The sequence below is a fragment of the Panthera pardus genome, unplaced genomic scaffold (assembly GCF_024362965.1).
Source record: "Panthera pardus isolate Hobbes unplaced genomic scaffold, ASM2436296v1 HiC_scaffold_12, whole genome shotgun sequence".
In the NCBI taxonomy this organism is placed as follows: Eukaryota; Metazoa; Chordata; class Mammalia; order Carnivora; family Felidae; genus Panthera; species Panthera pardus.
In genome coordinates, this window is record NW_026526677.1 from 112,007,218 (window position 1) to 112,031,392 (window position 24,175).

The window sequence follows — 24,175 nt, forward strand, 5'->3', positions numbered from 1 at the left end:
GGTCTTTGGATCGAGTCCCCTGCTGGGCTCTGTGCTGATCATAGAGCCTGTTTAACATTCTTTCCCTCTGCCTCTGTCCCTGACTCATGCTCTCTAAATCAATCAATCTTTGGCTCTATGAGTTTCCTTGAAATTGAATTTTAGGACTTTTCTTAATTCTAGAAACAAATTTGTAGGATTTTGATAGGGATTACACTGAATCTGTAGATTGCTTTGGGCAATATTGTCAACAATATTACGTCTTCCAATGCATGAATATGGGATGAGTTTCCATTTATTTATGTCTTCTTTAAATTTTTTTTAGTCAATGTTTTTGCATTGTATAAACGTTTCACTTCATTGGTTAATTGCTAATTATTTTATTTTTTGATGCTATTATAAATGGACTTGTTTTCATAATTTCATTTTTGGATTATTCATTATTGGCATATATAAATGCAACTAATTATTTTCTGATTTTTATTGAGATACAATTGACACAAAACATTTTGAAATGATCAAGGTGTACAATGTGATTTGACAGATGTATACATTGTAAAATGTTTACCATGATAAGGTTAGTTAGCACATTCAATACCTTACAAGTCACCATGTGTGTGTGTATGTGTGTGAGATCTTTAAAGATCTACTCACTTAGCAACTTTCAATTATGCAATACAGTATCGATAAGTATACTGACCACCTTGTACATGAGTTCTCCAAAACTTATTAATTTTAGAACTGTAAGTTTATATCTTTTGACCACCTTCACCCATTTACCCCATGCCCTGCTCCGGGTAATCACTAATTTACTCTGTTTTTATGAGTAGCTTTTTAGATGCCAAATATAAGTGAAATCATACAGAGTTTGTCATTCTCTGATTTCTTTCATTTTATGATATATATATATGTGTATATATATATATATACATATATATATATATCACATATTCTTTATTGATTTATGTATCAATAAATACTTAGATTGTTTCCAGATCTTAGCTATTATAAATAATGCTGTAATGAACATAGTAATGCCAATATTACTTCTAAATAGTGATTACATTTCCTTCAATTTATACCCAGAAGTGAGATTGATGAATCACATGGTAATTATATTTTAAGTTTTTTGAGGAACCTCCATACGGTTTTCCATAATGTCTGTAGCAACGTACATTCCTACAAACAGCACACAAGCATTCCCTTTTCTTTTTACATCCTCACCAGCACTTAAAATCTCCAGTCTCTGGGATAATAGCCAATTTAACAGATTGAGGTGATATCTCATTGTAGTTTTAATTTGCCTTTTCCTGATCATCAGTGATGTTGAGCGCCATTCCTGTCCCTGTTGGCCATTTGTATATTTTCTTATATTTTCTTGTATATTTTCTCTATGCAGGTCCCTTGCCCATTTATAACTGGATTACTTGTTTTTGTTGTTGTTGTTGTTGAGTTACAGGAGTTCTTTATATAGTTTGGATATTAACCCCTTATCAGATATATATGGTTTCCAAATATTTTCTCTCATTCTATAGGTTACCTTTGTGTTTGCTGATCATTTCTTTTGCAGTGCAGAAGCTTTTAGTGTAGTGTAGTCCCAATGAATGAGTTTTTTCTTTTGTTGCTTGTGATTTTGGTATAATTTAAAAAAAAAAAATCATTTCCCAGTTAAATATCAAAAAGCTTGTCCCGGTTTTCCTCTAGTTCTATAGCTTCAGATATTAATTATTACTGGATCCATTTTAAGTTAATTTTTCTTAGTGGTGTTAAGTTTGGAGCCTCTTTTCAATGTTTTGCATTTGGTTATCAAAGTTTTCCAGCACCATTTACTGAAGAGACCATCTTCTCCCCATTGAGTATTATTGGCTCCCTGTCCTAAATCAGCTGACCATACATGCATGGGTTCATTTGTGGGTTCTTGATTCTTTACCATTGGTCTATGTGTTTTTATGCCAGTACCACACTGTTTTGATTACTAGAGTTTTGTAGTATCGTTAGAAGTCAAGAAGTGTAATTCCTCTAGTTTTGTTCTACTTTCTCAGAATTGTTTTGGCGATTCAAGGTCTTTGGTGGTCTCACATGAATTTTAGGACTGTAATTTCTACTTCTATAAAGAAATGCCATTGTAATTTTGGTAGGGATTACACTGAACTTACGTATGTCTGTGGTTAGTACAAACACTTAAAAAATGTCAATTGTTTTATTTCATGAATATGGGATATATTTCCATTTATTTGTGTCTTCTTCAATTTCTTTAATCAATGTTTTATGGTTTTCAGTGTATGGATCTTTCACCTCCTTGGTTAAGTTTATTCCTACATTTTTTGTTGGTTTGTTTTCTCCTTTCTTTTCTTTTCTCTTATTTTCTTTTCTTTCTTCCTTTCTTCCTTCCTTCCCTTCTTTCTCTTTCTTTCTCTTTTTTTTTTTTTTGTAACCACTGTGAGTGTAACTGTTTTCTTTATTCCTTTTTCAGACAGTTTGTTGTTAGTGTACAGAAACATCACTAATTTTTGCATGTTAACTTTCTCTCCTCAAATTTTCTGAATTCATTAGTCTCTAACAGATTTTACAAGTGTTGGCAGAGAAGCACCTTCATCAGTCAGCTCAGCTTGGGATACTGGACTGCAGAACTTATAGAATATGCCAATGAATCACTCTGTGAGGTTCCCCCAGTAAGCCCTGTGAAGTGAGACCCAAGTGAACCTCCCAGGAATCATCATGAAATGCTGGGAAAGCTGGGTGTCCACCTTGGGTTATGTTTTTCCCACTGGATTAACTTTATAGGCCAACAGGGTGCTCGTGGTTTGGTGGTGTGCCAGCCTGAAGAATGGGTGGTGCTGTTTAAGTGAAATGGCTCTTACACTTCTAATGTGATCCTTCTTAGTCTGTTGTCTGGGGGATGCTTCAACCTCACCACTGGGCTCTGGAATAATTACAGTGGTGTCTTGACTATGGGGAGTTGCTGGTTTGTCTTCCTGTAAGGGAGGCTGAAGTCAAGAAAGAACTGTGTTGCCATCTGATGTCACTCTCCAAAATGCAACTAATTTCCATGTGTTGACTTTATCGTTAAATTGCCAAATTTATTTATTACTTCTAATAACTTTTTGTGGAATTTTCATACCTTTCTACATATATCACCAGCAAACATTATTTCATTTCTTCCTTTCTTATGTGGATGCCATCTTTTTTTTCTCCTGCCTAAGTGCTCTGGAAAGAACTTCTAGTACTATATTAACTAGAAGTAGTGAAAGCAGTCACTCTTGCCTTGTGCCTGATCTTAGAAAACAAGCTTTCAGTATTTCATCATTGAGTATGACGTTCACTGTCAGTTTTCCAAAAATTGATTTCACTAGGTAGAGATATATTTTCCTTTTATTCCTAGTTTGTTGATTTTTTTTAAAGGGTGTTGGGTTTTGTCAAATGCTTTTTATGCATCAAGATGACATGTGTTTTTTGCCCCTTTGTTTTGTATTATGTGGCATATTACATTTGATGGATTCTCATATGGTGAGCCATCCATGAATTCCAGAAATAAATCCCACTTGCTCAAGATATGTAATCCTTTTAATATGCTGAATTAAGTTTGGTAGAATTTTGTTGAGGATTTTACATCAATCTTCAATGGTTTGTAGTATTCTTTCCTTCTGGTGTCTGTGTCTATCTTTGGTATCAGGAAAATGTCCTCAAAAAATAAATAAGTATTGAAGAGTTCTTTTCTCTCCAATTTTTTTTTTTGAAAAGTTTAAGAAGGCTGGTGTTATTCTTCAAATGGTAGAACTCGTCACTGAATCCATTTTGATTTTATTTGTATTATTTACTGTTTTGATCTTCTTTTCTACTTATAGGTCTATTCAGATTTTCTATTCCTTATTGATTTAATTTTAGAATTTTTTTTGTTATTAGATATCTGGTTATTTCATCTTTATTACCCAACTTATTGGTGTGCAGTTCATCTTAGTACTTTCTTATAATCCTTTTTATTTCTGTAGAATCAGTAGTAATGCCCCCAATTTCATTTCTAACTTTAGTAATTTGAGTCCTCTGTTTCCTTAGTCTACCTAGTTAAAGGTTTGACAAGTATTTTGATTTTTTTCAAAGAAACAACTTTTGGTTTCATTAATTTTCTCTATTTAAATTTTTCTATTTCATTTACCTCTGCTTTAATCTGTATTGTTTTTTTTCTACCGCATGCTTCCAGTTTAGATTGTTCTTTTTCGTTACTTATATTTTAAAGCTAGGCTGCTGATTTGAGATGTTTCTCATTTTTTAATGTAAGCATTTACAGCTATGAAATTTCCCATTAGTGCTGCTTTTGCTGCATCCCATAGATCTTGGTATGCTATGTTTTTATTTTCATTCAGCCCTAAATATTTTATAATCCCCCTTGTTATTTCTTCTTTGATCCACTAATTGTTTAAGAATATATATATTTTTTCTATTTCTACATACTTATAATTTTTGTTCGTGTTCTGTTATTGATGTCTAACTTTATCACATAATGATCAGAGAAGATCCTTTATATGATAGCATCCTTTGCATTTTATGGAGAATTATTTTGTGGACCTAACATGAGCTCTAACCTGGGAAAGGTATCAATACATACTTCAGAAGACTTGTTGTTGGGTAAAGTGTTCTCTCTATGTCTGATGGATCGAATTGGTTTGTTGTGTTGTCCAAGTCCTCTATTTGCTTCCTTATCTTCTGATTAACTGTTCTATCCATATTGAGAGTGGGATATTGAAGTCTCCAACTAATTCTGTAGAACTATTTCTGTCTTCAATTTTGTAGATTTTTGCTTCATACATTTTGGTGCCCTGTTATTAGGTGTGTAAGTGCTTTAATTGTTATAGCTTCTTCCTATATTGAAATTTTTACTAATTGATGATGGCCTTCTTTGTCTTTTGTAAAGTATTTTTTTCAATTTATAGACTCTTTGCCTGATAAAAATGTACCCCCTTTGCTCTCTTCTGGTTATTATATTCATGGAAAATCTTTTTCCAGACTTTCACTTTCAACCTATTTGCGTTTTTGGATCTAAAGTGAGTCTCTTGTAGATCACATATGGTTAGAAATTTTTTTTTTTATATTCTATATATAAGTGATATCATACGGTATTTGTTTTTCTCTGTCTGGCTTATTTCATTTAGCATAATACTTCTAAAGTCCATCCATGTTGTTCCAAATGGCAGGATTTCCTTGTCCCTCCCCCACAATGACTGTTATATTGCATAACACACACACACACACACACACACACACACACACACACACAACTTCCTTATCCATTCGTCCACTGATGGACACTTAGATTGTTTTCACATTTTACTTTTTATACATAATGCTACTGTGGACATGGGGGTTCAGATACCTTTTCATGTTAGTGTTTTGTTTCCTTTGGATACATTCCCAGGAGTGGAATTGCTGGCGCACAGGGTTAATTCTATTGTTAATTTTTTGAGGATTCTCCAGGTTTTCCAAAGCACCTACACCAGTCTGCTCTCCCAGCAACCATGCACATGAGTTCCTTTTTCTCCATATCCTTGCCAGCTTTCGTTATCTCTTGTCTTTTAGAAGACGGCCATACTAGGGCACCTGGGTGGCTCAGTCAGTTAAGCATCTGACTTCAGTTCAGGTCATGATCTCGTTGTTTGTGGCTTCGAGCCCCGTGTTGGGCTCTGTGCTGACAGCTCAGAACCTGGAGCCTGCTTCAGATTGTATGTCCCGCTCTCTCTCTGCCCCTGCCCTGATTGTACTTTGTCTTTCTCTGTTTCTCTCTATCAAAAATAGAAGATGGCCATGCTAACAGGTGTGAGGTGATATCTTACTACAGTTTTAATTTTCATTTCAAAGGTGCCATACAAAGAGAAGGAAATTTAGATGGGGAAACATTATTGTTTAGGTCTCATTGACTCAGGATGTGTTCTCTGGATTTCTCGGAGAAACAACCTATATCACCCATCTGTTCCCCCCTGCTTTAATCATAATCCAGCAACAAGCCACAAGCCAATCAGATGGATAACAGAAGCTGGCGGGACGGTGGCAAGCCACACTTCTTCTTCGTATTAATTTAGCAGAAGGCAGCTTTAAGGATTTGCTCAAGTATTAGGCTGCATGAGAAGTCTATTAATCTGTCATCTCTTTACATCTCTGAGAATCTCAAGGCTTTTTAAAATTAAAATCATATGACTTTGTAAACAGTACAGGTTCCTTCAGTTGTGTGAACGGCTGAGAATCACTGACGAATGAGCAAATCACTCCTTGCAAAACTTGCAAGCTGCTTTTGACCAGCTCCAACCTAACCCCACGGTTTCATGGTTTCATGCTTACACTTACGCACAGGACATGGCACAACCCACCCCCCCCGCCCAGGTGTACCCCATATTCAGGTGTGGTTTTTTTTCCTCCTAGAAATAATTCTTTCCACCTCGCTCACTGTAAAAATTGATATGCACATGGTTTTTGGTTTAAACAGTCTTTTAATCTCCACTAAGCATTTTTTGTTAGTTTTGTTTTTCTCTGTCTCCCCATGTAAGCAAAGCAATTTTATTCCTTGTGAGAAAGCAATGATTATTTTATCTAAGACTTAAATAAATCACTCAGCAGTAGGCCGACTGCTTCTGCAGAGTGAAAGTGGAATCTGCAATAGTTTTACTAAAACACATTTATCCAAGATCCAGCTTCGTCTAAGACAAACAGACACAACTAAGTATGTGAATGTAATACAAAGGAGCGAGCAGAGAAGTTTTTTGTTATAAATGCCACAACAATGATGTCCAAGTATAGAGTGATTAATTGTTATACAGTATTGTAACATTTATGTCACTAGTCACATTGTTACCTAGGATACGTTCCCTTAAGGTCACAGTTTCTATTATATGAAGAAATGAGAATGATGATGTTTGGCGTTCAGTCATCTGTATTCATGTGGCTCATTCCTGTCCTTAGTGGTCTCCTATGCAGGGACGGCATGGTGGGGGGATGGGAGAAACACAGATTTGTAACCTGCTGGCTCAAGACACTGTTATGGGGGAGGGAGGGACGTAACCACTAACGCTGAGCAACTCTCCTTCTGGAAGTACTTCCAAAGACATCATCACCAAAACCCCTTCCTCTCCTCCCTTCTGTTTATCTTGAGGTCAAGCATCCGTATACATGTAGCACATATCAGCCGGAAATTCTTTGGGTGATAAATGTCATGCTGAGTCCTTACGTAAACTCCACACACCAACTACTAAACTCCACAAGGAAATCATCTGTGCTGCCCAGAGCTTGCAGGTGGGTTTGCTTTTTGTTTCCTGGTGTAGGATGATGACCCAGGGACCCCAGGCTGGGCTTCTCCAGGTGCTCCCCTCCCCCTTTATGCGCCCTTGCGCTCACAGCACAGCCACGCGCCTTGGGAATCGAGGGCACCTCTGTTATCTCCTTGTGACAAACCTTCAGTTCCTACAACTGAAGGCTCTCCCCCCTTAATCATTTCCAACTTCGCCACTTAGCTGCAGACACCACAGAGTCTCCCGTACCCCTGATTCTCCTTCTCCGTGGCTCCTTGGCAGTCAAATGGCTCCTTCCCTAGACCTCTCCTGTAATCTCCACACCAGGACCAGGCCTCATACTTTCTTCTCAGCTAAGATGGTCCACAAGAGGACCCAGCTTGCAGGTTTTGTAACAGAGCCTGGCTGCCACTTGTCCCTGGTTGCACACTAGGGAATTTCTTCTTACTGGTGTTCATACCTACTAAGTGCAACAGTGTGGGGAAGCTTTTCTGGAGGGCTCGAAGGCATTTACAATTTGAAGATCCCCTGGAAAGGGTGGGGCAGGCTGGGTTGGTTCTTATGTCTGTCGTATTTACGTATAGTCTACTCACATGGTCTTATGACGTTATAAATGAAAGTGTGTGGAGGAGCATTGACAATTCTTCTTTATTAAAGTAGATAAAAACCTCTGATTCTTGGACTAAGGCAGGGAAAACCCCAGGTTTATTTACTTGAAGCCTTTCATTTTCCTCTGAATATTCTGATTACAAATACTTGTCAGAGGTAGATGGAGTTAAGGTGGCCTCAGTGGAGAATGTGGGAGCATGAATTCATTGCCAGGTACTCGGTGAAGGCAGCATGGGGATACGGCCACCAGGACAGTCCCCAGAGCAGTGACAATTGAAGGCTTCCCGAGGAATCATGAGAGGGAATCAGACACAATGTGTGGGCTCACATGAGGATCCCAGAAAGAACTGTTAGTGATATCGTAAGAGAGTGTAATGTAATAGAGAATTAAATAAAAAATATAAACAGTAATGAACATCAACAGTGACCAACTTAGATGTGTATGTATGTGTGTGAGTTTGAGGAAACCATAAATGTGTAAGTAAAAAGCATACTTAAAACAACAAAATAAATTATACCTGATTACATCCAATGCTTTCTGTAGTCCGAGACTATCTAACGTTTAAGTACAAAAGACAGGCTCTGATCAATCCATATAATTTCAGACTTTAGATGTTTTTCAGCTTCTTTTCTTTTTTCTTTTTTCATTAATTTTATGGATAAACTGGAGTGTAGTTGATTTGCGGTAGTAAAATATAGAGTTGGGGTACGTTCTAGAGTAGAGCAAGGTTGTGTAGAACAATAGGAACGCAGTATTAATCATCACATGTATCAAGAACCAAAACGGGACCTCCTATTTTGATCCAGAAACAAGATTCAGATGATTTTGCAAATTAAAGATTTCTAAGGGCAGAGAAGACGTTCTGTCTGCACATATGTACTCATAGGTCCATAGTCTGTCCGGTATTCAGTAAAGACCATTAAATAAGTTGAGTCAGTAAATGAGGAAAGGAGACACTCATGCTGTGGGTCAGGGAGGTTTTCCCTCTTCTTATCATTCTCCTTGTCACCTGTCCCTGTTCCTTCTCAGCCCCCAGCGACAAACCTCTCCTCCTGCAACCGCCTCATCCCGCATCCCCCCACAGACCCATCTCTGCCTTGCCAGGGAGTCGGAACCTACGAGCACACTCGCAGCGAGGGCAGCATAGCCTCAAGAGCCTTGGAAACGAGAGGCTGGAAGGCCCAGACACATGGCCATGGATCTTGACCTGAAGGCAGGGGTGCACATTCAGAAGGCCAGTCAGGAAGGGGACAGATGCAACATCACCGGGAGGAGAATTTGCTGCCTGTGAGCAGGACAACAGATAGCGCTGGGCTGGATGAGCCCACGACCCCACGTAAGCGGAGGGATGGCTCGTGGGAAGGCCACAACCATGATCTGTGGTAGTTTGCAGAGAAGGAATTCCTTTCACAGGGGACTGTCTTGGGAGGAGAGGGATGTATTTCTTCCTGTGCAGATAAAATGTATGCGCAGAGGGCAGAAACCAACAGGAAATCTTTTCCTGTGGATGCCTGTCTCCATACAGCTGAAGAGGGACCTTGCTCTAGGTACCAGTGGCGCCTTCTTTCCAATTCTTCCACCCAAGTTCAGCTTCTTCATCAATTTTCCTGTCACTCCTGCACCTGTAGTGTTTGTTTTAGGGCAGGAGAGGGTCATTGCAGACTGGAAAACCCAGAACTGGTCAGCTAAGTGCCTACTGTCAGTACAGAGAGCTGTTGGTAGAAATTTTAACTACAAGCCACATCTTCCGAATCTCATTCCAGTTCTCCTTCCAGGAGATCAGTCACCTGGTTTCTTCCCCCTTCTTTTGAGGATACAGTGTGTGGGGCGGGGAAATGTGTATGTATGTTAATAAGGATCAGTTACCAGAAGGAGAGAATTACAAGGCAAAGTACAGAACAGTTTCTCAGACGTGTCCCGAAGGTTAATAAAACTGCCACGTTTGTTCAAAGGAATGTGAATTCACTCTTTTTAAATTTTTTTTAACATTTATTCGTTTTTGAGAGACAGCAACAGACAGAGCATGAGTGGGAGAGAGACAGAGAGAGAAGGTGACAGAATGTGAAGCAGGCTCCAGGCTGTGAGCTGTCAGCACAGAGCCCAACATGGGGCTCGAACCCACGAACAGTGAAATCAAGACCTGAGCCGAAGTCGGACGCTTAACCAACTGGGCCGTGCAGGCGCCCCATGAATTCACTCTTAACAATGTATTTGCATCTATCGGTCTCCTTGGAGCAGTGCTGCCCAGCAGAATTGCAATGAAAGCCACAATTATAAGCCACACATGGAATTTTAAATATTCTACTACTGACATTTAAAAGGCAGTAATAAGTGAAATAAACTTATACGTATTTTATGTAACTCAATATACCCAAAATACTATTTCCTCCTATATTCTAACAAAAATTATGTTGACATTTTTTTTCACAGAAAGCCTTTGTTTTATAAGTTTATTTATTTATTTTGAGAGCAAGGAAGCAGCGGGGAGGCAGAGAGAGAGGGAGAGAGACAATCTCAAGCAGGCTTCACGTTGTCAATGCAGAGTCCGATGCAGGGCTCGAACTCATAAACCGTAAGATCATGACCTGAGCCGAAACCAAAAGTCAGGCACACTTCACCAACTGAGCCACCCAGGTGCCCCTCACAGAAAATCCTTAAAGCCAATGTTTATTCTACATTTCCAACTTGTCTGCATTCAGACCATTCACATTTCAAATGCCCAATAGCCACACACGCTTAGCAAATGCCAAGCGTTGGGCAACACAGCCTTCAAGAATATAATTGCTTAGTATAACTGGTATTGTCACAGAAATCACAGCCATTGTCCATTTACTGGCTGTTACTTTGGTATGAGATTTCAACCGTGTCCCAGCAGTGACTGTCAACAATTAAAACTGTCAGCTTCTGGGGCGCCTGGGTGGCTCAGCCAACTGAGCATCCGACTTCGGCCCAGGTCGTGATCTCAGGGTTCATGAGTTCGAGCCCTGTGTCGGGCTCTGGGCTGACAGCTCGGAGCCTGGAGCCTGCTTCCGATCCAGTGTCTCCCTCTCTGTCTGCCCCTCCCCAGCTCACACTAGTTCTCTTTGTCAAATATAAATAAAAACTTAAAAAAATAAAAATAAATAAAACTGTCAGCTTCGGGATTAACACCTCTGCAAGTCTTCAAAAATAGTTTTCCTTTTGTAACGTCAACTCACAGACCCATTCGTCATATGGTTTCATCAGATGCGAGAGGTTTTAGTCAAAACATTACTTAAAATATTCTTTAAAATTAACTTCTATTAAAGTAGGGCCGAAAACAGGCAGGTTATCCTTAAAAGAGTCACACAGCAACCTACATTTTTCTGTAAGTTAACTTGCATGCAGAATGTATTCCCATTTCTGAGGCCGTTAAAATAACTGGATGGTTTTCTGTCTGAAATGCTGAGCGATTTAAAGTGACAATCGGTTGTTCCCAACCAGGCCCGACATCTACAGTGCTTCCAGAAATTCAAATCTTTCCAACTGATTACAGATTCCTTCCCCTACTTCAGTATGATTGACTTCTGTGTAAGTGTTCCATTTTACAGGTTGATTAACCAAAAGAAGAATGAATAAAAAGCCAGGCCGTGGTACTACCGGCCTGGGATGACTGACAGAGGATAGGAAAACTCACAACAGTAGCTGAGGTTGTACTTCCCACATGGTGCCCTGGCCTCAGTGTTGCTGCGTACCTGCTCGTATTTGGCTGGCCAAGTGAAAACATTGGATGGTAAATCTTAACGGCCAAAGTTAAGAAAAGAATCACTTAGTGAAGAAATAGGGGGGTTCTATCTTCGGAGAATAAAGTCCTAGTGATGAGACATGACCATGAAATCAATCAGAAAACCATTTTTTTTTGTTTTGAATATCACAGAAAATGGAATAATCTCCAGGTCTCCCTGGCTGAAGGAAAAGGAGAAAGGGAGGCAGTGCCTGACTGTAGAAATAGCTACAGAGACTCCCCGTGTCACTACATGATCCAGGTGGCTCCGATGCTGGTGAGGTGCCCCGGAAAGTCTGGATGCAAGCCTCCCCCCCACCACAGGGGACCTCAAACAGCCCTGCCTACATCTGCTCTCTTTCCGTGGCCCATCTCCATGCTCTGCCTTTTAAAATTATTACATTGCTCCTGTATGAATCTAGGAGTATTCGATTTGCCTGTATTAAACCCAAGTTGTTTTAGGGGATCTGCCAAGGGCTGCCATTCGTTCTTCGCTTAGGATTTCTACGTGGAAACCATAAAGCCTGCGCAGCAGAGTAGGCAAATATTTCATACCTTGAGGAAGGTTCCCAGTTGGTTTAGCCCAAGGAGACAGACCCGAGTAGGCAAATGGGTGAAGGTGGTCAAAAAGAAAAACAAAACAAAGAATTGGGTTTAAAATGATCTTCAATAAAGTAAAAGAGTCCCTGTTTTTTCTTTAAAGAGAAAAAGCCTTTGAGGAGAGGAGTCAGAATCTCCTACCAGATATTCTGATTCATTTTATCTGATTAGCACTTATATTGATGCCAGGAATTTGTGATACAGATTGAATGCTGGAGGAGAGAAAAAGGAAGGAATCAGGGAGATTTGTAGGGGACCGTTGGTATGGAAAAGCTAACCACGACCTGGAGTTATGGCCGGAGAGTCTGTGGGCTGGCCTCTGTCCTCCCCCTCCTCTTCCCCCATCATGAGCTTACTGTGATACGTAAGCATCTGTTATACAGGGAAACATTTTGAAAGTATATCAAGACCGTGTTTCAGCTTCATGACACAAGGAGTTTAAGTCTATTTTGATATTTTCTGAAAATACTCCTTTTGAAGGAGCCATTTTAAAATACCATCACATTTGCAAAAAGCCACACTCCAATTTAACTGCAAAAGAACACCTTTTCTTTACTGAGCCAACTGCCAAAACATTTGAAAATGTTCTCAATTTAAAAGGCAAGCCTATTTCTCCCCACAGAAGAATCTGGAGCACAGACAAGAAGTTTCCAATAATATTCTTCCAAATGGTGTGGAAGCGCCTTTCTAATGCCAGTGACAGGGCAGGGGTCTGAGTCCCGAGTCCCGACGCGGGGACACCGGGAATCAGCACTTGAAGAAGGGCTGTTGAGTCACAGACCCGGGTGTAAATTCCATTTTGTCAGGATGGAACTGGTTGGCCTTCCACGGGTTAATTTTTCTCAGTCTCTAGTTTCCATAACCGCAACCTGGGGACCACGATCACCACTGCGGAAGGCTGCTGGGAGGACTACAGAAGAAAGCACGGGTTCCTGGTGATCACCACCTTGCCTGGCACAGAGGACACGGTCCATAAAACAAGTGGATTTAAAACATGTCTGTTCTCCACATGGACAAAGTACATCATCATAGCACATCATTCCCCAGCTTAAAATCCTAAAGTCAGCTCCTTGAAATCTAAACGAGTATCAACATCCTTACCACGAGTGAGGCTCCTTCTCACAGATCTGCCTTCTTAACCTTTTCTGCTTCATTCATCCACGCGGACCTTCTCTCGGGCACATGGTGTGGACCCAACCTGCTCCTGGGAAGAAACAGACAGTCAGCACAGGAATAAATGAATCCCTCAGGCTCTTCAAATCAAGTATGTAATGAGTGAGGACACTAAGGTCCAGTAAGTAGTCCTCACCGGCCCAAACGAAGTAACAGACTGAGGCTGTGAACCTCTCTCCAAGGGCCCAGCGGTCGTTGTACACAGAGCTGGGTCTACCACGAGGCCAGTGAGCCTGTGGGCTTCAGGAAGGACCACAGCAACAGAATCATAGACCCTAATGGCTTTTCACAAATCAGATAATTTAACTGAAGCTGGTCAAGACCGCTGTCTCTTTCGACTCTGATTTCCCTTCATTACACTTTCAGCTACAGCCTCACAATTCATTAATAATAATACCATGTAAGGGGCACCTGGGCGGCTCAGGTGGTTGAGCGTGGGACTCTTTCTTGGTCTAACCTCGGGTCATCATCTCACGGTTCCTGGGATCGAGCCGAGCACTGCTCTCTGTGCTGACACTGCAGAGCCTGCTTGGGATTCTCTCTCCTCTCCCCTGCTCACACTCCCTCTCCCTCTCAAAATAAATAAACTTTAAAATAATAATAATAATAATAATACCATAAAAATTTTAGAATGACTGTCAAATTTAGGGAAACTGCCACATAGTTTCTTCCTATATCAGCTGTACGCCATGGGGGCACTGGGTTGTTTCTGTGCAGTAACTCGCCTCGCACACACTCGGAGGTGTGACTGCTGGAAGCCATTCCCACGCCGTGATGAAGTAATCCAAGTAAAAGCAGAAGCGACTGCACACCACACAATACATCCTAACCCCAAACTAAACACACCCTCCGATTTCCCTCACCTAGATTCTAAAGCCCCCAACAGCCATAAGAATACCACCTGACATGGGGTCAAATGAGACAGGAGAAGACAGAGTAGAGACAGGGGTCTGAACGGATTACGGTTAAAATATCGTAATTGTGCGGAATTAAAAAAGAAAACATGTTAACATATTGCTGGGACCCCGTCCAAGTTTCTACAAGGGCTTCTGCCCCTCTTCTCTCTATAATTAGTAATGAAAGCAAATTTCAATCAACCGTGCTAAAACTGAAGAGGAATTCACTTTCCGTTTTCTCTAGAGAAAGTGGTATCACAAAACTGTTACACTGGGAAAAAGTCATCGAAGCGTATGCAGCCAAAAGCGTAGGATGAAAAGTATTGTAAAGGTGTCCTAGGCAGTTAAATAAGAAAAATATTATTACTATTTCCCGGCTTTGTTTACATTTAGAAGCTGATTACGATTTTAAAAATTTATAACTTGTAATTTATTTTTGTTCCCCGTAAATATTCACTCTCATCCCTAATTCTGCGTGTGTGATGTTGAGCTCTATGAATTTCAGGCCCCACTCTACCTGGAGTCATCCTGCTGGCCCAGTACACCACCGTTATTATTCACCTGCAGTTCAAGGTCACTCGATACCCATAGCTGCACTGTCTGCAGATTGTCCTTACCTTCCCCCCCCCGACCCCCACGTTTTGGCTTATGCTAGAGCAAAAGTATTCTTAGAGGGAGGGTATGTCTATGTGTGCCCCTAAGCTTCTTGTGAACGGGTGAAAATGGAAGGATCGCCTGTCGGCCATCAATCGGAGGTGGGTACCAAAAATACATCCTGCTTCTACATATTGCATCATTCTGAAACTCTGTATTGTCCGCTTCAGAAATTTAGTTCTGTGTATACATTTCTGGGTAACTGGTTTGGCTTCCTCAGAGCCAAGTAGGTAAGCATGAAGGGAAACTTGAATTAAACATGGTAACTCTTCTCAAGTTCCCCAGAGTGAGATGGAACATTCTCCTTCCTGCCTTGAGGAAGCTATATATATAGCTTCATATATATATAACCTGTTACACCCCTGCTGCAGGATTTCTGGACTAGTGTTCAGAATTCTTCCTGAAGATGGTTTAAGTCACTAGGAGTTACGGTGGTTAATATTCTGCACATGATGATTTCTTTAAAATCACACTCTATATATAAATGTTTAAGTCACTAGGAGTTATGGTGGTTAATACTCTGCACATGATGATCTCTTTAAAATCATACGCTATATATAAATGTTTAATATTCCAAACAAAATAATATAACCTTTACCTATAATAATTCTGAAGGTAGCAATAACTGTTTTAAGGTTTTCTACTGGAAAATACTGTGTGTTTTTTAATAGGAAAAGCTTCAAAATATGCTGAAAACCTATCTAGAGATATATTTTATAAACTTTTATTATGCAAGTGTCCCTTGAACATCTTCTTCATAATAATACTGTCTTAATTTATGTAGTGAATTCCTTTTCAAGATCGCAGACCTAAGACCGTAATAGAAATATCAGAGCAACGTGTACTTAAAGTCTGAAATCAAACAAGATCCCATTAGCTCCATTATCACCATATTTGACAGAAGAAAGGACGGATGGATCCCATACCTTCCGTCAACTATTTCACAAATTGCTTTGGCCAGTAATGTGACATGTGTCCAAATTCTAAACTGTTATAATTGTGAGTAATTTACCAGGATATGTATGTATTTAACTTTGGCATCCTAATAAAATGTGTTAATATGGTTTGTGCATCATTTGTCCCAGAGATGGGCCTTAATGGTAAACAGAACCCAAGATCTTCAATGGGGAGGGAAGACATGTTCTTTGCTTGAATACAGTGAGGGAAAATACACACACACACACACACACACAGAGGGATTCTAGCTTTGGAGGTAGTGACCCTTCTAGGCTGTGATTTTGTGTGTTGACACAGTGCCCCTAAGTATGTTTAGTAGACTAGCAGAATCTCACATTTGGTGGGTTCTCAACAATCCTTTATAGAATAAATAGATGAAGGAAATCAAAATTTAAGAACTTAAACGGAACACAGCCCACAAAACTCTGTCTATCCCACAAGGACGCCTTTTTCTTTCAAACAAGGATCCATTCATCCGTTCCTTTTTGAAAGTAATAAACAGTTATGTATCTTCCTAAATATACTGTTACAGAGCTCATGTATTTCGATTACATTCATCAGAACACCACTGAAGACATTACCAAATCCTTTGGAAAACACCAGCTGTTCTCTGTCAATGAAGTTCCCTTGACCGACCAGCCTAGTAACTAACACGAGGAGATCTCCGAGCGTTCGTCTTTATTGCAACTCAGCCGCTGACCGTTAGCATGCCAGAACCAGATGTGGGGCTGGTACGTACCTTTGGGAAACAGAGCCTAAAGTCTGTGCACCTTGAATGTGACAGTGCCTGTCCTCACAAAATCCCACTTACCCTGAAGACTCGTCCCTGCCTAGATTCACCTTTCCACCGTTTTCCCACTGACAGCATACAGATATCCTGTTAGCTTTCCACTGCTAGTGATAATACGGATGTTTGATATAGCAGCAGAATTCACCTGCCCCAGAAAGAAGGCACAGCGATCGACACGTGTGATGCGAGAACCCGTGGTGGCAACACTTTGGCTTTGTGTCGTAGAGCAGCATTTGAGGACCCACGTGCCTCCTCCCCACGGTTTCATCACAGAATTCTTTTACTTCCTCAAGTACTTGGTTTTTTGAATAGAATAAATATAAATACATACCATAATTCCATATTTAAGTAGTGAAAATAACTAAAGAGGGGAAAACAAATACAGTGAAGGCCCTCTCTCCCAGCCTCCCTCTCCCTCTAATACACCAACTTCTGCTTCCCTGTACAGGGCACCCACTTCTGTATGTATCTTCTCTTTTACTACAGCAATAGAAAGAGACTATAAATATTATTCAGCACACTGCTTGCTAATAATAAATCCTGGGGTTCTTTCCACATAAAAATATAAACAGCATCTCAATCCATTAGCTCCAAGCTTTAATTAGCTTTTAATTCCCCTAGCTTGAGAGCAATAATGTACTACACTGTACAGCATATTTCATGATTTACTGAATCAAACCCCTACTGACGGACATTGAAGTCTTCTTTCCCCATAGTTTGCTTATATCGGTTCATAGTCTCATATTCAGTATTTTTAAATCTGCTAATTTCTGAAAGCCAATTTTTACAATAATGTTTGGGCCAAAACTCACTTGGTCACAAAACTGAATCTTTCCTGATAAGAGGCACTATTTGTGTCTCTGTGTTCCCAAGAGTCACATGGGCCTCTGTCTGCTGACATTTGTGAAGAACGTATTATTAGCTCTTCCATATTGAGCCATATTATTCGTTAATTGTTATTCTTTAACATTTTCTTACGTTTGCCTCAGTTTTAATTAAACTGTGAAAATGCTTTTGGAATTAAGTCTACAGCGCATTTGGTGACAGTTAAAATCAGAAAATAACAAGTGATACATTAATCAGCATGGTTCGTTTTTACTCCGGGACAATGATGAGCAAGAACTAAGGAACCAGAAAAAGGAATTGCTCGGGGTGACAAGTGACCCTGTGCTGATCATATGGATGCAAGGGTGACGGGTGGATGTATGCCAGCAACCGGTCTGTGGCCCATGAAGCCAGCTAGAAGTGACTGTGATAACATGAACGACGACAGTGAGTGTGGACCGTTATGAGGTTTGACTCTCAAGTATGAAGAAGCACGAGTACCTCGGTGAAATTAATCGGAGGATCTATAATGAAAAAGCTTCTTGGCAAATTTCTTACAATAATGCTTAAGAAAAATGCCGTCTTAAACAAACAAACAAACAAACAAAAAACCTACAGTGTTGTTATTCATGGATGAGTATATTTTTGCCCGAGTAGGACATCTGTCATATGCCCCTTCTATTTTATGATGGGCAAATGTAACTGTATTTGAAAGTATAAGGCTGCTGTAATGACCACAAGTTGAAGAATCCAAGATTTCTCAAAAGCATTTGGTTTGTAGGACACCAATTATACTGTTGCTAATGTTTGGAATTATGTCGATAAACCTACATTAACAAATGCTTGGCACAGCCAACAGGCTAGCAGTGACATTTGGAAAACTCTGCTGGTGTAGAGTTTAAATGATCCTTTTACGTAATGATACATGATATCCACCTCATCAATGAGATACAAGTAATTCAGCCAAAAGTATAGAAAAGTTAAAGTTCCACATATGAATGAAAACATATGATATCTGTCTTTCTCTGACTGACTTATATCATTCAGCATAGTAAAGAAACTTAACAGAAGACCATGGGGGAATGTATGCCAGCATACATTGGGGGAAGGCAAGGGGGAAAAATAGTTACAAACGGAGAGGGAGGGAAGCAAACCATAAGAGACTCTTAAATACAGAGAACAAACTGAGGGTTGATGCGGGGAGTGGGAGAGAGGGGAAAATGGGTGATGGGCATTGGGGAGGGCACTCACTGGGATGAGCACTGGGTGTTGTACGTAAGTGATGAATCATGGGAATCTACCCCCGAAACCAAGAGCACACTGTATACACTGTATGTTAGCTAATGTGACAATAAATTATGTTTTTAAAAAAAGAAAAGTTAGATAAAAAGCATTTGCTGTGTATTGCCTGAATGTTGGGGAAGTTGTGTAAATGTTCAAATTTTTCATTAGAAGATGGAAAGACAATGGTTGACCACTTAACTGCTGTACTTACACAATTTTCACTTACCGGTGAGCAAGTCATTACTGTAGTTTACATAATTAAACAAAACTTCTTAGATGGAAATCCATGATAATGACATGGCAGACATCAGAAGCTTTCCACCAGACCATCCATAATGAGGTTTGATAATGAGGTTTGGTAAGCCCTGGGGGGGTTTTGCTCCTGGCCCATCCTCAGACATCTGACTCGGATCTACTTACAAAGGTCATGTTGCTGTGTTCACTTTTCCAAGACACGCTGATGTAGAAAATAAATGCTCAGTATGCGTACAAGAGCAGGCAGAATGAAGATCTGTTAGATAATGTTCATGGAAAGATTCAGCACACCTTGTTTAGAGCCTGTATCCATGTTTTCAAAAGGTGAATCCTACCGTCAGTGGCATCAGTATCCCCTGATACCTGGATAAAAATGTAAAGTATAGGGTCCTACCCCCAGATGTACTGAATCATGTAAGCTAAAGTTGGGACCCAGCAATCTGTCTTTCCATAAGTCTTTCGTTGATCCTTATGCAATCTCTCATTTGAGAATATTCAAAAGCTATAAAAAAAAAAAAAGACTACTTTCAAAAAAACCACCATAAAGGGGACCCTATGGTGCTCAGTGGATTGAGACTCTGACTTCAGGTCATGATCTCACGGTTCCTGGTTTCAAGACCCATGTGGGGCTTTGCACCGACAGTTCAGAGCCTTCTTCAGATTTTCTGTTTCCCTGTCTGCCCATACTCAGCTTGTACTCTCTCTCTCAAAATTAAATAAACATTAAAAAATTAAACCTGCATTCCATACGCACTTATTCCAAAGGTTTTTGATAAGGCATTGGGCACCTGTTCCAGTAACCGCACTCAACAACCTCGTCACAAATATGGCAGTACGCTTTTGGGAATTCCTAGAAGTGGAATTGCTGGTGCAAAGAGTATGTGCCCTTGTGATTTGAAAAGATAAAGCCCAAATTCCCTACGCAGCAATTATATCTACTTACTTTCTCACTGTAATATGACAACGTAAGTGAGTGCTTACTTTCACATATCTCAGTGACAATCTAATATTAAGCTGCACGGCGTGTTCCTATCTGATAGGTGATAAGTTGCATCTTACTAGTTTGATTTGCATGTTTCTTATCATGACTAGAGCTGATCGCTTTTGCACTCAGCACTCCTGGGTTGGGATCAAACTGTTCATGGACGTTGCCCATCTTTCTGCTGGGTGTGGACCAGAACTACTACAATCATATACTTAAAAGATCACCATTTGTCCTGGTAAATGTACATGTCGATCGTCTCAGCTGCCTTGATTGTGTTGGTATATGAGTTGTTGTTTTGGTTTTTATGTTGTTAAATTGTCCAGGTTTACTTGCGTCTTTCTGTTTCTTCTATGTTACAGCTAGAAAGGCCTGCATAATTCAGAGATTAAATACGCTTCCCCTTTTTTTCTACAGCTTTTACTATTTCATGTTTTCATGTAAATATTTCACCAGTTTTGACTATTTCCTAGTATATACTATGAGGAACAAACCAAACTTCATTATCTTTTCCAGACAGCAAATTGTTTTCACACATCATTTGCTGAAAGGTCTGTCTTCAGCAGATGAGAAATGTCATCTGGAACACATAAGAAAGTTAGTTTCTTTGTTTTCTGCAGAAATGTGTTTGTACTTCTACGCTTTTGGTTCTGATCTACCAGCTTGGGTAAATCTGTGGCAGTGCCCTGTAACGTCTCGAGCTGCATAGTAAGCACATCTTAACATTTTCTGGGAACTATTCCTCTCCTGTCGCTCCTCCAGCATCGGCCTTTTGCAGAGATGTCCACACTTCTTTTTTACTTGAATATCATTGTAGCATTAATTTTACATTTACTTTACCTAGTTAAATAAAACTGGTTGACAATTTGTTGGGGCTGATGTAAATGTAATTAGCTGAGGGCAGAACACACATCACAGTGTGTCTTCCTATCTAAGAAATGAGGCTTTATATATATTTTGATCTATTTACATTCAATAACTCCCACTGTGTGATACGGAAAGAGTTCTAATCTTGAACCATCTTTGACTCTTTGGAAGAAACTCCATTTGATATGTATTTTATTATTTTAAATATGCTCTGGGCTTTAATGCTAGATACTTTAGGACCTGGCTTTGACATTCATAAGTGGAATGGACATTCTTTTTTGTAAAATCTTTCTAGGGGTTTACTATGAGTGTAATGTTACCTTAAGAGAATAATTTACAATTGATCCTACAGTATGAATTACCTGCCCTTTAAATGTGTGGAAAAATTCTTTGCTTCCCTGACTAGAGTTTTACCATCATTTTATAAGGTAATCATTATCATGTATTCGTTTTTGTATTTTTGAACTGCAAATGAAATCAAATAGTGTTATCTCTCTTGCATTTGGTTTCTTTTACCCAACATAATATCTGAAAAATGTGTCCATGTTTGTGCATTAATCAGTTTATTCTTTTATATTACCATATACTTCCTCATTAAATGAATATGGCACATCACTATTGATAGACATTTCCAATGTGGGCTATTACCTTAGACTGTTGTTTCCAAAATAGGCTATTACAAATAATACTACTATGAGTGCTCCTTTTACTATATAACTCTGCATCTCTCTCTCTCTCTCTCTGTATCCATCCATCCATCCATCCATCAATCCATCCTTCTATTGAATCAATCATTTTTGCTGGGTCTATATTCAGATGTGGAATAGCTGAATCATGATAAAGCTGATACATGTTCTTAGACGCTGGTCAAAGAGTATTCAAAAGTCCCTATGCCATTTTCATCTTGGAAAAGCAGAGCATGAGGATTCTGGTTTCTTTACATTCTGCTAATTTGCACACTGTCTTTTTTTAGTTTTAATCACTTGGGTTTTCAGTGGTATCATATTATGATTTTAATCAACGTTCACCAACTACCAAAAACACGGAGAATGTCTTTGTGTACTTATTGGCCACGTATAGGAATCCTGCTTTGTAGTGTGCCTGTTCTAGGGTCATGTTCATTTGTATTGGGTTTTCTGTAATTTCCTTACTGATCTTTAGAAGCTCTTCCTAGATGCAGGATGCAAGCTGTCAGTTACATTTGTGAGAACGATCTTGTCCACTCTGTGGATTGCCTTTTCACTCTTATTCTGAATTTAAAAAATTACAAATTTTTAGTCCCATTTATCCAACTACATTTATACAGACTGCGTTATTTACTTTCTTTGCAAAAAGGTCCCTACCTGCCTCAGGCCCATGTCAGTAGTCTCTTATCATTTTCTAAAAGCTTCACTCTTTTCCCTTTTGCATTAATACCTATAAGCTCTTCAGAAATAACTTTTGGGAACACTAAGATATAGAAATCTCATATTTTTAAAACTATGGATGTCCAATTAACCTAGCAATTTAATACACAGATGTCCTTCACACCTGTTTTCTTCATTTCACTTTTGTCGTAAGTACACCTTTAAGATTGAGTCTGTTTCTGCATTAATACGTGCTCTTCCGCTGTTGACTCATCTGGCCTATGGCAGCTAATGCTGTCGCTCTATCATTATAAACTTAAACATCAGCTCTGGCCAAACACAGGAATAGAGCTGATAGAATGTTGACTTGAAATGCATTAAAACTACAAGTCAGTTTTAGAAGAATGTGCCTGTTTATAACATGGATTATTTCAAGTATTTTATTTGGACACGACTAATTACTAAGGTCCTCTCTAAATGTTCTTAGAAATATTTTATAGTTTTCTGTCTGGAGATCTTCAAATTAAATTAAATTTATTATTTGGTATCTTATGTCATTTATTCTATTAGAGATGAGATATCTTATTGTTCAATTTCATTTTTTTCTTACATTATAATTTGTATGTATTGAAACTGTATGCAGCAGGTGTCCAAATCAAATTATTATTTCTGTTACTGACCTACAGATTCTTCGGATTTATGTTTCTACAAATATAACAACATCATTATAATAACTGGATATGTTTTTCCTTTCCACTTATTATAATGAATAGTCCTATGACTACCTATAAATTAGATACATTATTTAAATGCTTCATACAAAGCAAACTCCAGCCCCAGACGGTTTTAACAGTGATTAGCACCATATATAATTATCTCAGAAATCAGGAAGAGATAACACTCTTCTCAATCTGTTGTAGAAGAATAGCCTAAGTCTGATAACAAAACCTAACCAGAAAATCACAATTAAAAAAAAAAAAATCATAGGCCAAGCTCATGAACATAGATGCAAAAATCTTGCACAAAATATGAGCAAAGTGAACCAAGATAGACAGAAAAAGAATTATTTCATACTGCTAGGTTGGGGTTATTCAAGGAATATGAAGGAATTATTACCATGTTTTAATTAATCAATATATTCAACACTGTCCTAGATATTTTAGTCAATGCAATAAAGAGGCAAAAAAAGATATAAATATTTTCACATATATATTCCACTTAAATATTTTATGTTGACGTCTTGTAAGATTGGGGCACTTTTGACATCAAACAAATGGTGAATATGTGTACAAGGAATACTACTCATAATCTCACCCAAAAATATTTATTGAAAACCAGAAATGTGCAAAATACACTGTTGTAGCTGTGGTGGACAATACAAGGATGTGGTAGAGTTAACTCCTATCTCAAAGTCGTAGGGAGAACAAAGAATTATTTTAAAACACAACACAGTGCACAATATATCTTGCCTCTTTCCTAGCAAGTAACACAATACAAAATGTAAATCTTTGACTGAATCTACTCAAGTTTAGAGGCCCAAAGTACAACGTAAGGACGGTCTATATATTTTGTAGACTCTAAACTATGACCCCATCTGAGAATATCCTTCCCATTCTGTGTACTATTTTTTTTCAATTTATGTTATTAGTTTCGCTGAAATTGTGCTGGTAAAAGCTTTCCGAGCAGCTTACACATTACTCACTCAAGACTTAATGCAAATTACTTCAGTCAAATTGCGTCCTAACAATTAGCCTACCTGCTCTAAAAGAAGGTGAACCTTGATCTAGGGAAGAACAAGTTTGCGGAGAAGGTACGACCTTAGGGGCACGTAAGTGCAGAACACTCTGACCCAGAGTGCGGCTGGTTGATGTGCACATGGTCGCAAACGGGCACTGCTGCGCTGCTTAAAAAGCCACCCAATCTTCTCGATTTAAAACCACAAAA

At 39.2% G+C, this 24,175-nt stretch overlaps 1 long non-coding RNA gene across 1 annotated transcript in view; it reads right to left on the reverse strand.

Annotated features, from left to right (window-relative positions):
- The window catches only part of LOC109258468 (uncharacterized), a 681,144-nt gene that overhangs the window by 309,853 nt on the left and 347,116 nt on the right, over positions 1-24,175 (reverse strand). The window contains exon 3 of the long non-coding RNA XR_008421334.1: positions 13,304-13,406. This is a non-coding gene — a long non-coding RNA (uncharacterized LOC109258468). The remainder of the gene's footprint in view (positions 1-13,303; positions 13,407-24,175) is intronic.